General features: G+C 47.4%; 1 protein-coding gene across 1 annotated transcript in view; it reads left to right on the forward strand.

The window, feature by feature from the left end:
- Nucleotides 1–14,390, forward strand: part of TENM3 (teneurin transmembrane protein 3) — a 420,001-nt gene that overhangs the window by 331,933 nt on the left and 73,678 nt on the right. The window lies entirely within an intron of this gene.

The following is a 14,390-nucleotide window of genomic DNA, read 5'->3' on the forward strand; positions in this document are numbered from 1 at the left end:
TTTTATCCGTTGTTATTTGTGATGGCCACAAAAATTGACGCACATAAAGGTGATTTCATTTCTTACCTGTACATAAGCTTTCATTGACTATTACCTTTCAGTGTTCCATATTGCACATGCATAACAAAAAAATATTTTTATTTTAAGAAAAAATCTGTATTCCCTTTTGGGCTTCTATAGATTGCAGAGTCCCACATCTTTGCACTGGTTAGTATACCTAGTATCACTTTTTCAGGGAATTCAGTGCCTTTTTTGCTTTTACCATTTGAGTCACTAAAATGGAAACATTTAATTTAAAAAAAATACAACAAAAATAAGTACAAGCGACCCTTGAACAGCACGGGTTTGAACTGTGTGGGTGACTGACCTGTGGATTTTTTTCAATAAATCCCTACATCGTGTTTGACCCACGGTTGGGAGTCTGCGATGCAGAGGGCCAAATGCATTCATCCACCTCCCCCATTTCGAAGGGGGTGGGGCATCTACAGCGATTGGCATGTGCGGAGGGTCCCGGAACCAGGCCTCCATGGAGCCTGAGGGAAAGCTTTAAGTTTTCAGGGAGTCAAGAGTTATATGTGGGTTTTTGGCTGCATGGGGGTCGGTGCCCCTAAGCCATGCATCATTCAAGGGTCCAGTGTAATCGATGTCTACCTCAGCTCAGTGAAAGTGTGCAATATCCTATATAATAAAAGGGTAATATGCAAATTGACCCTAAGGGCAGAACAAACCAGTTGCTATGATATGCACTGAGCAGCAGGAGGCAGACACTCAAAGTAAGAGCTGCCCCCTGGTGGTCAGTGCACTTCCACAGGGGGAGAACTGTTCAGCTAGAAGCCAGCTCATGGCTGGCCACCACAGCAGTGGTGGTAGGAGCCTCTCTTGCCTCCGCAGCAGCGCTAAGGGTGTCTGACTAACGGCTTAGGCCAGCTCCCTGGGGAGCAGACCTAAGCCGACAGGTGGACATCCCACGAGGGCTCCTGAACTGTGAGAGGGCACAGGCCAGGCTGAGGGACCCCCCGAGTGCACGAATTTTCATGCACCGGGCCTCTAGTTAATTATAAATGGCACGGGCCTGCAACAATTGCATAACACTTGAGGTAGGGCGTTTCTTCACACCAGTTTGTGTCGATAGGATGGAACTTGATAAAGCTTTCGGGGGAGTCTTGTTACCTTCAAAGGTTTCTTTTTCTAACACATCCATAAGGAGTACGTACTTTGCTCTTTTTGCTTACAGGAATTGGTTAGCCAGGAAGTTTTCCTGGGAACATTGAAACCACATACGTCCTATAAACTGTCCGGTTGTATCTTTGTAAAACGTCATGGGGTTCTCTCTGATCCTGCTGACATCCCTGCCCCTTATTTCAAGGAGCCCACTACCACCCCCCGTGGGTGCCCACTGGCCAGGCTCACAGGCTGGGGTGCCCTGCTCACAGCTAGTAGTTACCAGAGGGACAGTAGCCAGCAGGGGCGTCGGGGAAACCCACCCACAGGTGTCCCCCTGGGAGGGGTCCCCCGCAGCGTGCCTCTCTCCAGCAGTGACATGCGTCAGCGCAGGCCATGGTTCTGCCCAGGGAAGCCCCTTGGAGACTCAGGGTGAAAGGTTTTGATGGAGCTGCTCAAAGAGGCAGCCTTGTTGGCCACGAGCAAACCATCGACATTCCCGAGGCTCCGCAGGAGAGCCGGCGTTTGGGGCTTCGGTTGGACAAATGAGCCATAGGGGAGGGGACAGCCAGCCCCCCAGATGGCAGCCAGGGCCAGCCTGCACACTCAAAGGTTCCCTCCCACCTGAGAGGCATCCTCAGGGTCTCATTGTCACAGATGAGCTTACTGCCCAACCCTACTGACACATGATGCACAGCACCCATCGGTGCTCATCCCTCGATTTCATGCAGCGTCCCCCTCCCCTGCTCTCGGAGAGGCCGTGTAGGGCAGTGGACGCCTGTTGTTCGTGTGAACAACATTAAGTGGAGAAAAGTTGACAACCACAGTTTGTGTATCTTCCTGTGGACGCACAGAGGACCGGGCAATACCCCTGTGACCACACAGACCCATTTCAAGTCCCAGAATGCCCGCGTACCAGCGGAGGGCCGGGAAAGGGCTCTGATCATATTTGTATGTTATGACCCCACCCCCTCCCTACCCGGGCAGCAGTGAATCGATTCCAGCTGGAGAAAAGCTGCCTGTTGACTGTGTGTATTCCAGGAAAGCAACAAACGCGTGCGTATCTAGCAGAGAAAACCAGGAAGCGAACTATACAGTTAACAGGCAGGTTTAACTTGCCACCCAGCAGTTACTAAGCCCCACTGTTGTTCTCCCTGACCGTGGCAATGTCACATGGCTCATTTCTCACATTGCACTGTTCTTGAACAACTGTTGCGTGTCTGGCAACAAGCAGGATCGTTGTGATGAGGTAACATGTCTTGCTTCGGTCCTTCACAATTCCATTTCTACTGTTCCATTTTATTTTGCTGCTTTTGTAGTCCCTGCAAGTAACAACGTGGGAATAAAGGGCCTGCGTTATTTCAGCGTAAATCCTAGAAGCGGACCCTTTTAAAGATGTAGAGAACCTTTAAAGCATTGTTGTTGCTCTTTAATACGATTAGAAGTATCGCTCCAGATTTGGGCAGGCCGAGGTCCCACTGGTGGTCCCCTGGACCAGCGGTCGCCAACTGGTGGTCTGTGAGGTCCAAAAGGTTGGCGACCACTGACCTGGACATGCCTGGGTACCTGTCCACTGCGACCCGGAGGGGCCAGTGCCAGGTGGCCTTCAAAGGGCTCTGATTAGACAGCCCAGGGATCTGAGTGTCCTCATCCCGACGGTCACTGCGCTGTGCATTTCCTCTATTTCAGCACGCAGGCGTCTGGCTGGAAGGAGCTGCCACTTTGTGAGAGAACACTCATAAACCAGCCAGGCTTTTTTTTCTCATTCCATATGATGTGCCAGCTCACTGAATACAACCAGGGAGCTTAATTGAAAGAGAGATAAAGGAGAAATTAAACAGTTAGAAGCACACCAACGTTCCTAATAGAAAGCAAAGGATATTCGTCATCAGTCATCTTCCTGTCTTCGTAGCTGTTTACGCTTTTCATGAAACCGTAAGGATTTTGATGCTAAAACAGGTTATGAATTTAGAGTATTCCCTGAACACACCATCTATCGGAAAGGATTGGGTCCTGATGTTTTATTTTTTATATATATTTTTATTGGTTTCAGAGAGGAAGGGAGAAGGAGAGAGAGAGAGAAACATCCATGACGAGAGAGACTCAGGGATCGGCTGCCTCCTGCACGCCCCCCCCCGCCAGCCCCGAGGGGGGAGCCACAACCCGGGCATGTGCCCTGGCCAGGAATCAAACCGTGACCTCCTGGTTCATAGGTCAGTGCTCAGCCACTGAGCCAGCTGGGCAGGGTTCCTGATACTTTTATTAGGGTGTTCATATTTTCTTCTCATAAATCATACAGGGGTGGACAAAAGTAGGATTACCATTGTTTGTATAGAAAATAATACAATAATTAATAAGTGATACAGGAAGAAACTTTTGCATACTCACCACTGTCAGCCCACTTCTGCCCACCCTGTGTGTTCCGGTCCGGGTTGGAAAGGTGCTGCTTTTAAAATCCTGGTGATGAGCAAGGTGCAGCCTGTTGTGGCATTTCCTCCTGCGAATGCCTCAAACACAGAGTTGCTTATTGAGCTACATTGATTTCCATGTACTTTCAGGCAATTCAAATGGAAATTTGGCCTAGGGGAACTCCTAATTCCTTTAAGCTACAAAAGACTAGCTATTTGTTTTTATTCTAATTCTTTAGTACACTGGGAAACAAGATCATTAATGATCACAAAGGCACGCTTTGTGTGTTCAGAGGAAACTTAGACGCGCAGCACTCAGCACACCTCCATTCAATACCGGTTGCTGTGGGCTTTGCGATGCTGCCATTAGCGGTTGAAAATGAAATACACACAGTTGAGGAGTTTCCTACTGAACAATAGGGGGTAAGAGAACGATCAAAACTATACCAGGGGAACACTCTGGTCTGTTGTTCTTTTTCTCAGGAAAATGGTGAAAGGGTTGTCTTTTAATTGTTAAATTTAAAAAGTGAGTGACAGTTTGGGGGTTTGGTCAGGACACTCTGATAAAAGTTTCACTTGGATTACAAAATCAATATTTTTTGTAACTTTTGAAATGTTCCTAAATTGGCGATCGTATTCATAATAATATAGAACAGGGACATGCTAAATCTGTCTTTTTGCATTTTCATTCGAGCTTTATGGTTCCCTTTACCAAGTGGACATAGGGTGGCGTTTACACCTGCCAGCGGCTTTCTGGGGGCATGGGGCCTCCCCTCTGGCCGTGTGACTCAGTCCATAGGAAAGGGGTCTCTAGCGCCCCCTGCCTGGTTCCTGCGGTCTTGGGGGTGTTCACTGAACCTGGCGAAGCTTGGCTATAGGCTCCTCGCGGCACCGGCCCCTTCTCCGGCCTCGCGGGGGGACCGGGGGTGATGCGGTCCCGTGTTCATGGAGAACCTGCACATCAGTGAAGGCCTTGTCCCTTTCCACTCGAGTTTCTTTCCCTCACACTTCCCTTGGGCTGGGGGGCTCTGGGGTGACTGGCACTTGGAGGATGCACTGAGGAGACGGAACTGGGGGTGCATTTAGTTCCGAGGTAACTGGATGTGAGTGTGAGGTGGGGAATCACGGCCGTCTGTGCTGGCCTGGCCACGAGAGATGTTCCTGCCACCGCTGGCCGGCCGAGTGCGTGGAAGGGTCAGAGGTTACGTGAGGCTCTGCCCGTGCCCTGTGGAGCCGCTCACGAAGTAGGGGGCTGGTGGAGGAGAGAGCACATCAGAATGTGCAGAAACCAGTTACCTGCAGAAAACCCTCCCTGTCATCGCACACGGAGTAAAATCCCTGAGGGACGCCGTTTTCTCCTGCCAGAAACAGACTTGATTAGGGATTTACACGCTTATCATTTCCTCCGTGTGGTGGATGTTTTGGGGGGATTCATCAGAATTCCCGTAACTGGGGGCCACAGGCCTATACTAGTACCACAGAGGTGAGCTCCTCGGGCGTGAGGCCACGCCCGTCACGCATCCCAGTGCATCCCGAGTCATGGGAACATGAAGTACTGATGCCGGCAAAGACAGCCTGAACTCCTGATACGCCACTCGAGGACATCACAGGTAGCTAACGAATGTCGTGGGTACTTCAGGCCGCTTAGTCATACTATGGAAAGGCTTCCCGCCCTGGCAGCAGCCCAAAGCTCCTGCGTGTTGCTAAGGTAAATTTCAGTGGTGATTGTATTGCTTTGGGAAATGTTCGATGTGTTCTGTGCTTTAGACAAGGGGCATTTCTTTAGGGCTTCTACAACTCAGTTCTGAGTGCAGGCAGCTATTTTGTGGGTGCGTACATCTGGGTTTAATGGGTACCTTTCCATTGAGTTGATTGCCAGGTCACCGGGGAGGAGAACTTTGAGTCTTTAGGAGACATTCACTGCGCTGTCCCATGAGAATGAGTTCTGTGCGGTGATGGCTGTGAGCGGACAGGTTTTCTCTCCAGTCTCCTCCGTGGCTTAACGCGGCCCCAGTCATTGCTATACATTAAGTTGATTTCTCCCCAGCTGACTGCCAGGCCCCCTGGCTTCCGAGGCAGCTGTGTTCTGAACAACATGGAGGTGAGCGCCCCTGTCATTTTTCTCAGATGGGAGAAGATAGAAGGCAGTGCTGGTTATTGGCTTTGTTTTGTGATCACTTGGGTGTTACTGTAAAATTCCTCATTTCTTTAGGTTGCATAAACCTGCGTCCTGTCTCTCTAGTCTTGGGTTTGGTAGTTTCCTGCTAAACCCACGAACTTAGTCATTTTCTGGGGAGTCTGAGCTTCTCAGAGAATGTGCTGTGTAGGTGCCCCGTGTCGTAGGGAAGCAGTCCATGCACTGTATTACCCCAGGGAGGTGTTTGTGACTGTCCCTTGGAATTAAAATGTTACCTGCCGTGACAGATTTCTAAGATGTGGATATACCTGTGCCCGGGCTGTCCCTTCTGCTTCCTTAAACCTCCTTTCTCAGCTGCAGTCTGTTTAAATTTAAAAAAAAAACTTATGGAGAGGCATGATATTTCAATAAAAGGCGGTTACATTACATGTCAAATCTGTATTATATCGTCTTATTAAAAGTCCACCATTGTGTACCTTTACTGTTATACTATCCAGTATCTTTTTCGCTGTGGAACACCTCATTGATTTGAATCTTTTAAAAACCACCTACGATCTTAATTTCTACCAAAACCCAGAATGTAGGAGGTGTTCAAGCTCAATTGACTGGACACACAGCGTAACCAGAACTAACGATGAAAGTCACTCCTCTCCATCCCCCCACGCTCATCGGAAGAAGCCTTGATTGAGAAGTTTGGGCGCCAGGCGTTTGGGAGTGAACCAGGCGCCAGTATGCTGTCCGCTACTTGACAGTGTTAGCCAGGGAGAGACCGGTGTGCCTAGTGCCAGCCTGTGAATAGGTCACATTCTTCCCAAAACTCGGCCAGGCAGCTGAGACCTAGTGCAGTGTTCATGTGCATGTTAAGCCGTGTTCATCACACGCAGAAATCCCTGTTCCCCTCGTGGGGTAAAGGAAGAGGCAGGACTCTGCATGGGGTTCCATGTCAGGGGGAGGAAATGCGCCCACAGTTTCAAGGACGATGATGATTCCTTCCCACAGGCACATTAGTATCCTCTCAGTGGTGGAGTAGATCTCTGTTTTTTTCTTGAACATGAAGTTGAAAATTGCCTCTTTTCATCTTAAAACAATCCCCCCCCCCACCTGTTTTGGAAATACAATTTGGTTATGGTGTTAGTCCATACAAACGCTACGGCTCCTCTGCCCGTTCACATTTAACATCCTCTCTGCTCTGATGACCAGTGAGAAGAGCCGTCTCTATTGCCCCTCCTCACAACGGGGTCGTTGACCCTCCCTCTCCTCTGAGGGACTCTGTGAGCTGGGGAACAGCTGTCTGGAATCTGGCTACTATTTCTGGGGTTTAACAGACGTGTGGCTTGGATAAATTGAGGAGCAGTCACTGCTTTTCCATTAAGCCCTGTTGGTTGAATGAAATTAGGAAATAATTATGTTGGTGGGGAACCTACCATATCCCAATGTAATACAGTGTCTTCCTTTAACAATGGAGCCTAGTGTTGTTTTTTTCCTAGCCACCAAATTAGTTTTCAGGGTAATCTACATTGCAAATGGACCGATTTGCATAAAAACTATGCCTACTTCTTCTGATTTGTCAACACCTCTTTTCTTGTTTTTTCCAAGTCTTTAACACGAAGCCTGGGTGGGTAAGACCATCTGCTTGCAGAGCTCGCCTGCAGCTCCGTCACTTAACTCAGGAGACAGGTTACAGCTGTTTAATTGTTATGGTGCCGAATGGTGATCATTCTTTCCAGAATTAATATTTATAGATGTATGCATGGAAAGCATGTGGTTAAACATAAGTGATCTAATTGTGCACGGGTGGCATCAGGTATTCGTTAATTAGTCCCCACGTGAACAAGGAAGTGTAAAGTAGTGCTTTTTACAGACACTCAACTCCTGGCTTTTCGACGAGTCCCTGTAGTGGTGACTGGGCCTGGGAGTGATCCATCCCAATGCATCGGCGTGCGCAAGGGCACCTCACCCGGCCGCTGCCATCAAAGCAAGGAGGAAACTATGTCATGTCAGGGGCTGCTGCACAGCCCCTAACTCCTTCCTGCCCTCTGTCTCGGGGGCTACTGCACAGCCCCTAACTCCTTCCTGCCCTCTATCTCGGGGGCTACTACATGGCCCCTAACTCCTTCCTGCCCTCTGTCTCGGGGGCTACTGCATGGCCCCTAACTCCCTGCCCTCTATCTCAGGGGGCTACTGCATGGCCCCTAACTCCTTCCGGCCCGGTGCATTCTCCCTGAACTGTGGTGCATGTGGGTGCCTGGTAACAGCCTGGATGGGCAGTCCTGGCTGCACATACTGGCATTACCAGGAAAGTTCTCTGAGTGGAGTGCGGGTTCCCTCCTGGATTTAGGAATGATCTCTCTCTCTCTCTCTCTCTCTCTCTCTCTCTCTCTCTCACACACACACACACACACACACACACACACCCTTCCGCTACAAAAGTTAGCCATTTGTATCCCACCGCTCCTGCTCAGTCCATTCCAGAACGAACATGTTCGGCAGGATGGCAATGTAGGGACAGAACTACGCATGTAAAGTGTGCTGTGTTGATGTCTGAGCTCTAAAGCAGTTACTGTAAAAGTGACTTGTGTTTCTAAGTCCGGGGCAGATTGAATGAGTATTGACACAGATACGTACACCTCCTTAGAAAGTATTAGTGTGCCCTGCCCAAATAGGATTACTAAGGAGGGGACACAAATGATGGAAGAACAAGTCGTGACGTGTTCCTTTCTTTAATTAAAGTTTTGTTTTGAATTTTTCCATTACCTTTTACATTCAGTATCCTTTTGCATTAGTTTCCTAGTGGTCAGACAATCACATACTTTACACAGCGTTCCCCTGATATATTCCCACCTGGCCCCGTGCCTCGTTATGACAGTGTTATTGCCTATATTCCCCATGTACTGGGCCTTTTTTTAATAACTACCGATCCACACTTCCCCATCCCTTCACCTCACCATGGTTCTTTATTCCCTGCCCAAGTGGAATCGCGCTCTGATTGGGAATAGTGCGTAAGCACCAGCAGAGGCTTCTGTGAGAGGGGGAATGAGAAAACTTCCCCCACAAAAGGGGAGGTGTCCCCACTATGGGCGCTAGCTGGTTCATGTAAACAGGGTTCCCATGAAAGGGAGGGTACCTTGAGGAGGCGCAGCAAAGGGGGTACCCCCGGCCTGATTGGGGCAGAGCGCACCTCATGGCTCAGGGAGGCCATCGCTGGCAGTGCCACGCTCCTTTGCTTAAAGCCGGCTTCCTTCCTGGTTTCAGAGTCTCCTAAAAGACACCAGCTACTTCATGAGTCTGCAACGTTTTAAACTCCCTTTGTTGACACGATGAATTAATGGTACCTGATATTTATTGAGTGTTTACTATGTGCTGAGGCACAAAGCAGAATTCCTCTGCTGACATTATCTTCCTAAATGCTCCCAGCAACCTTGGCAGGTGGGAGTTACTAAAAACTCCAGTGAGGGAACCCAGGCTCAGCTAGGAGGTAACAGAACCAGAACCCAACCCACGTGAACAATTCCCGAGCCCATACTCTTAAGCACTAGGCACTGTCGCCTCCCGAAGTACTTCCCAGTTGTGTAGTGTGGGTGTGCGTAGTGGAATCGGTGAAGTTTAAATTTTCCCTGTGATAAAGAGAAAGTAATATCGATGTTTCTGTCACGAAAAGATTGAATTGTCAGAAGTAGACGCATTAATAATGATGGTGATGATGTCTTTATAAATTGAGATGTCATTTTTTATTCAGGGAAGTTTGAATTATAACTGATGACAGGACATATAGTTTGCCAAAATAAAAATAACAATTATAACAGCAACAAAAAAGCGTTCCAGGAAAGTCCATTTCTACTGTGAAGGATTTAAGAAAAGTGTAAAGTAGTTATTGAAAACTCAACATAGCACCCTCTAACATTTAAATTTACCTCCAGTTTTTTCATCAGCTGAAATGAGTAGACCAAATACCATGTACAGACATCAGCCGTGGAAAACACAGCAAGTGGACAGATGACTGTAGAACCAGTCTCAGTTCATGAAAAGGGCTCAGGAGGGCTTAGTGCCCCAATACAGCTGCCCAACATCTGAGCACTCTCACCCACAAATACAGAAAAATTCCCTCTCTCTGACTCACCTTTGAAAGGAGCCATTTATTGGTTTTTCCGAAATAAATTAGTTTATCAGAGGTGAGTTCAAAGGACTGTCCACTGTTGTTCCTTATTTTCCCTGATGTCAAGAAAACTAGCAAAAGAAAGACCCCAGTACATTTTACATACTTATTTATACGTCTTAATTCTACACATTTTTCTTAAATGTCAAATATTATGAAAACCCAAAAATAGTGATGATAGATGAGAAATTCTACTCATTGATATTGACCTAATCAGTATATCATTTTTATGGTTTCCTGCCATTAGACTTACCAGTACTGCTCAGTGACCAGTTCACTAGTTGTCAGAACCAAGTTTATTGTATCAAAATGCCAAAGACCCAAATAGTCATTTAGTCTCAAAAATACTTGTTATAATTTTTGCTTATTCATGTTCAGAACTACTTCTGGATAGTTTCATTCCCAAATCAGAGGGCTGAAATATATCTTTCTTTTTAGTCTAGGAAGTCCTAGACTAAATCACTAAAGGTGATTTTGCTTATGCCATTCATTGAATTCAAACAGGAAGTAAAAATCTAGGCCTAGCCGGCGTGGTTCAGGTGATTGAGGATCATCCTGTCGCCAGTTAGATTCCTGGTCAGGGCCCATGCCCGCCATGTGGGCTCTATCCCCAGTAGGGCGTGCCCGTGCAGATCTCTCTCTCTCTCTCTCTCTCTCTCTCTCTCTCTCTCTCTCTCTTTTCCTCTCTCTCTCAAATCAGCCCCCACCTTCCTCTCCCTCTAAAATCAATAAAAACCTTTTTTAAAAAGAAGTAAAAATCTAAAGGAGACGTGGTTTACTAACATGTTTCCGTGTGTGGTCCAATGTAACAAATCATGCCATGTGCAAAGACTGTATCACACGGCGAACAATAGTCCTCCCCACACAGGTGCACAGGCGCCAGCATCCACAGCGTGCCGCCCCCCCACCCCCTACCCCGTGTCCCCTGTTACTCCCATTATGTAGATGCGGGCCACAGCCAGGCGTGAAATTCTAAACAGGAGGAAACTACCAAACAGTGTTCTACCCGCTGTCTGTTCAAAGCTCTATCGCTTATAATGGCACTTTTCAGCACTGCTGACTTCACCAAATTTGGTTTATCTCAGAGCACCTTTTCCCTTGAATGCAGATATTACAGGGCTGACTTCACGCAGGAAAAATACTATTTCACTGTTTTAGAACATCTTCGTATAAATAATGCTCCCAGCTGAAGTGTGGTGTTTTGCTTGGGTGGGTGTGTGTAAGAAGCAAGGTACTTGTACAGATGATTTTTACACCAAATTTCCGAACGATAAAAGGAATCAAATCTGCAAACTTTCAAAAACAGTTTCTTTGAAGCAGGTTTTCAAAAGTGTTGGCAATGTCGAAAGCGCAAAAGCTCTTTCTATGACGCATGCTCACGTGGACACACACACACAGTTATTCTCCGCTGGCCCAGTCTCACTAGGTGATAAAATTCAAATTAATGGACTCTCCTAAGTAGGATAAAATATTTGCAATGTTTTGTCCTAATCTTAGAATGAGGATGAGAGAGAGAGAGAGAGAGAGAGAGAGAGAGAGAGAGAGAACCCTTCAAATTGAGTAAATTGTCTTATGATGTTCAAAATTATGTCAGGGTCATCATCCTTTATGACAGAGTAATCAGTAATAAAACAGTGCAGGGCGTACCAATTAAGGATCATCAAATCAAAGGGTATGCCTCCCGCTTGCTGATGTAGACAGCTGCTGATGGGAATAAATAGGTTTAATGTGCACATATTCTCAGACGGTAGCTTTCCTGTCATTCTACAGGAACTGGCATGTGAATCATCTGAGAGTGACACCTACTTATGGCTTTAGTGAGATATTAATGTGAATCACTTTCTAAAGGCTGCGTCATAAAGTATTAGGAGACGCGCACTGCGAAATAAAATGTGCCCCGGACTCCGAGGATGTTCGGTCATCGCGAGAGTGGAGAATGTGTCTGTATTTCACTATGCGCGTCTCTGACTGGATTATCCTCTTTCGAAGGTGGGCCTCTAAGACTTTCTTGTTTTACGAAACTGAGAGAGGTCCTCAGGCCCTGGGAGTCAGGTCAGGAGCCCGGTGGACTGGACTGGACTATTTAATAGGCTCTAACCAAGCACATTGTCAAGGGCAGAAGCAATGCTCATCGTTCATGACTACACACACCAGCAACTACGTAAACACCGGCCAAGGATCTGTACTTTCCCTTTGTGAGCTGCCTCAGTGCATATAACCAGCTTGGCTGGCCTGTGTTTCTTCTCCGTGTTTTTAAGCATCAGTTTGAGAGCAAAAGGAAAGCAAACTTGGAATTAAGCCTTTTCCGTACCCACCGCCCCATGGCCCAGGCCCTCCCCAAGCAGGCACACACGTTCCTTTGTCCCCATTGTAAGGGAGCAGCCTTCTTTGGGACTTCTCGGCAGCTGTTGCTCGCCGCTCGCACAACCTTCATCCACGCACTGAGCTGCTTGTCTTCTTTGATTTTTCAGACTCATTTGTTTTTCTTTTTCCTGCTGTTACCCCTCAGTTTTAGCATCTTGCCAATTGGTTTTCCATACTGTGGGCTCTTAGGACAGGTTACAGCAGTTCTTAGGGAGCTTTCTTAGGTCTACAAAAGGTAGATTTACTCTGACTTATGAGGCTGTGTCAACGGATTAATATTTCAGGTTAGTTTGGATTTTAATTTTATGTCCTGGCCTCTCTCCCTTTAGGTGTCAATGTTGAATTAAGAATTTCTATATTTTTGTCTTATTTTTTCATTCAAGTAAGTTTACTGACCAATCCAAACAGACATGATGCTTCTGACAACCTCACGCATGTGCACGGTTCTTCTGAATCATCAGTGTGGCTCATTTACTAAGTATGTGGGCTCTGGCCTCAGACTCCCTGGGTGGAATTTGGGCTTTGTCACTTGTTATGATTTTGACCTTGAGAGTGTTATTTAACTTCATGTGCCTCCGTTTCTTCATCTGGGAAGTAAAGAAGATACTAACAGTGTCTGGGTCACCAGGGAGAGGTGAAAGTTAAGTCAGCTTAGCATCGTTTCCAGCACATAGTAACAGGCAGGAAATGGTAGTTACAGTTGATGCCACTGCCTATCGGGATGGAGGGATGGGGTGAGGGAAGAGGAACCGATGGACCAAGGAGAGAGGAGGGTGTTGTAAATGGGGTACTACTCATATTTGCTTCTTCCTTAAAAGGTAGCCGTGTATCATTCATAGGATTCCTTCAGAAGCTGCAAACCTATGTAAGACATACTAGCACCACCATAATAATACTGTACATGTGATCATTTTATTCAGCAGACAGTAAGACATTCCCCTGCTGAGCCAGGCAGTGAAACTACTGTGGCTAGCATGGCCACAGAGTTTTCATTTCCAGTGGAGAAGGTTTACACATCGGTCCCACGTGCCTGTCCATTCTGAAGCCAGATATTGTCATGGAATCTCTTCAATGAAATGACCACAACTCGTTCTTGACTCTCCTCTCTTTTTACACCTAACCTGGTGTTCATATTCCTGGGATCCACCCATGAAAAGTACTCAGGGGAATAGGGGGAGTCCGGTAACTGGAGGAAAAGGAGGGAGGGCTGCCCACAATTTTGAGAGAGAAGCAAATGAGGCACCAAGATGTAGGTAGAATTTCCAAAGAGATGCTGTTCCTCCCGAATCCACATATTCGGGATAAAAGTGGCACAAAGAGACAATGTCAGAGCAAGGTCCCTCCTAAGGGACCTTAGAATTCCCGTCTGTGACTAAGGGGACAGACAAGAGAAAGTCGTTTTGTGTCCACCCCAACCAGTCTTCCCCAGAATGCAAAGGAGGAAACACAATAAGTAACATTTTTGATGATCCGAACTTTTGTCCCACATCGAAAAGATGACTGAGTCGTTACCTACCTGGACAGCAGGTAGACCGAGGACGTCCAGTGCCTGGGCTTAGATTCTGTACTCAGGGAGGACTGTGTATCTGAGTGTATTTTGAGAGAGAGAGATGATGGAGGCCCAGATTTTAAAACACACCTGGCATTTAAAACACACCTGCGTTACGCCATTTAAGGGAGAGCCCCCTGCCACGAAGATGGCACCTAAAAGATGGGTGTGCTACCCTGTGGCTTCAGGGAGAGAAATAGCTGCTAAATTCCTGGTAAGTCTGGGCTGGTTGAACCAGAGGAGGAGACCTACTGGCCGGAGCTGGAGATGTGGGCTCGTTCATGCATCAGCCAGGTGTTCAGAGTCGGCCAGAGTGGACCGAGAGCTCCTGGAGGCGCTGAGACCACGGGCCGCATTTTGTGTTTGTGAGCATGTGTGCCTTTTTTCTGGGGGAGAATCCATGAGTTCCTCCACTTTCCTCAGATCTGACACCCCAAAGAGGTCAAGAATCACTATCTTACAGGAAACACGGGAATGCTGCCCTCTGTGTTCCCCGTGGGTCTTCCTCAAAGACACATAAGCAGAAGTCCAGGGGAAGGGTGTCAGGAATACAGCATTTTCCTGGAGAATCGTCTCTTAGAGGCTCCAATTCCCATGTCTAGCACTCATTTTATAGGA

The sequence above is a fragment of the Myotis davidii genome, unplaced genomic scaffold, assembly GCF_000327345.1.
Source record: "Myotis davidii unplaced genomic scaffold, ASM32734v1 scaffold184, whole genome shotgun sequence".
In the NCBI taxonomy this organism is placed as follows: Eukaryota; Metazoa; Chordata; class Mammalia; order Chiroptera; family Vespertilionidae; genus Myotis; species Myotis davidii.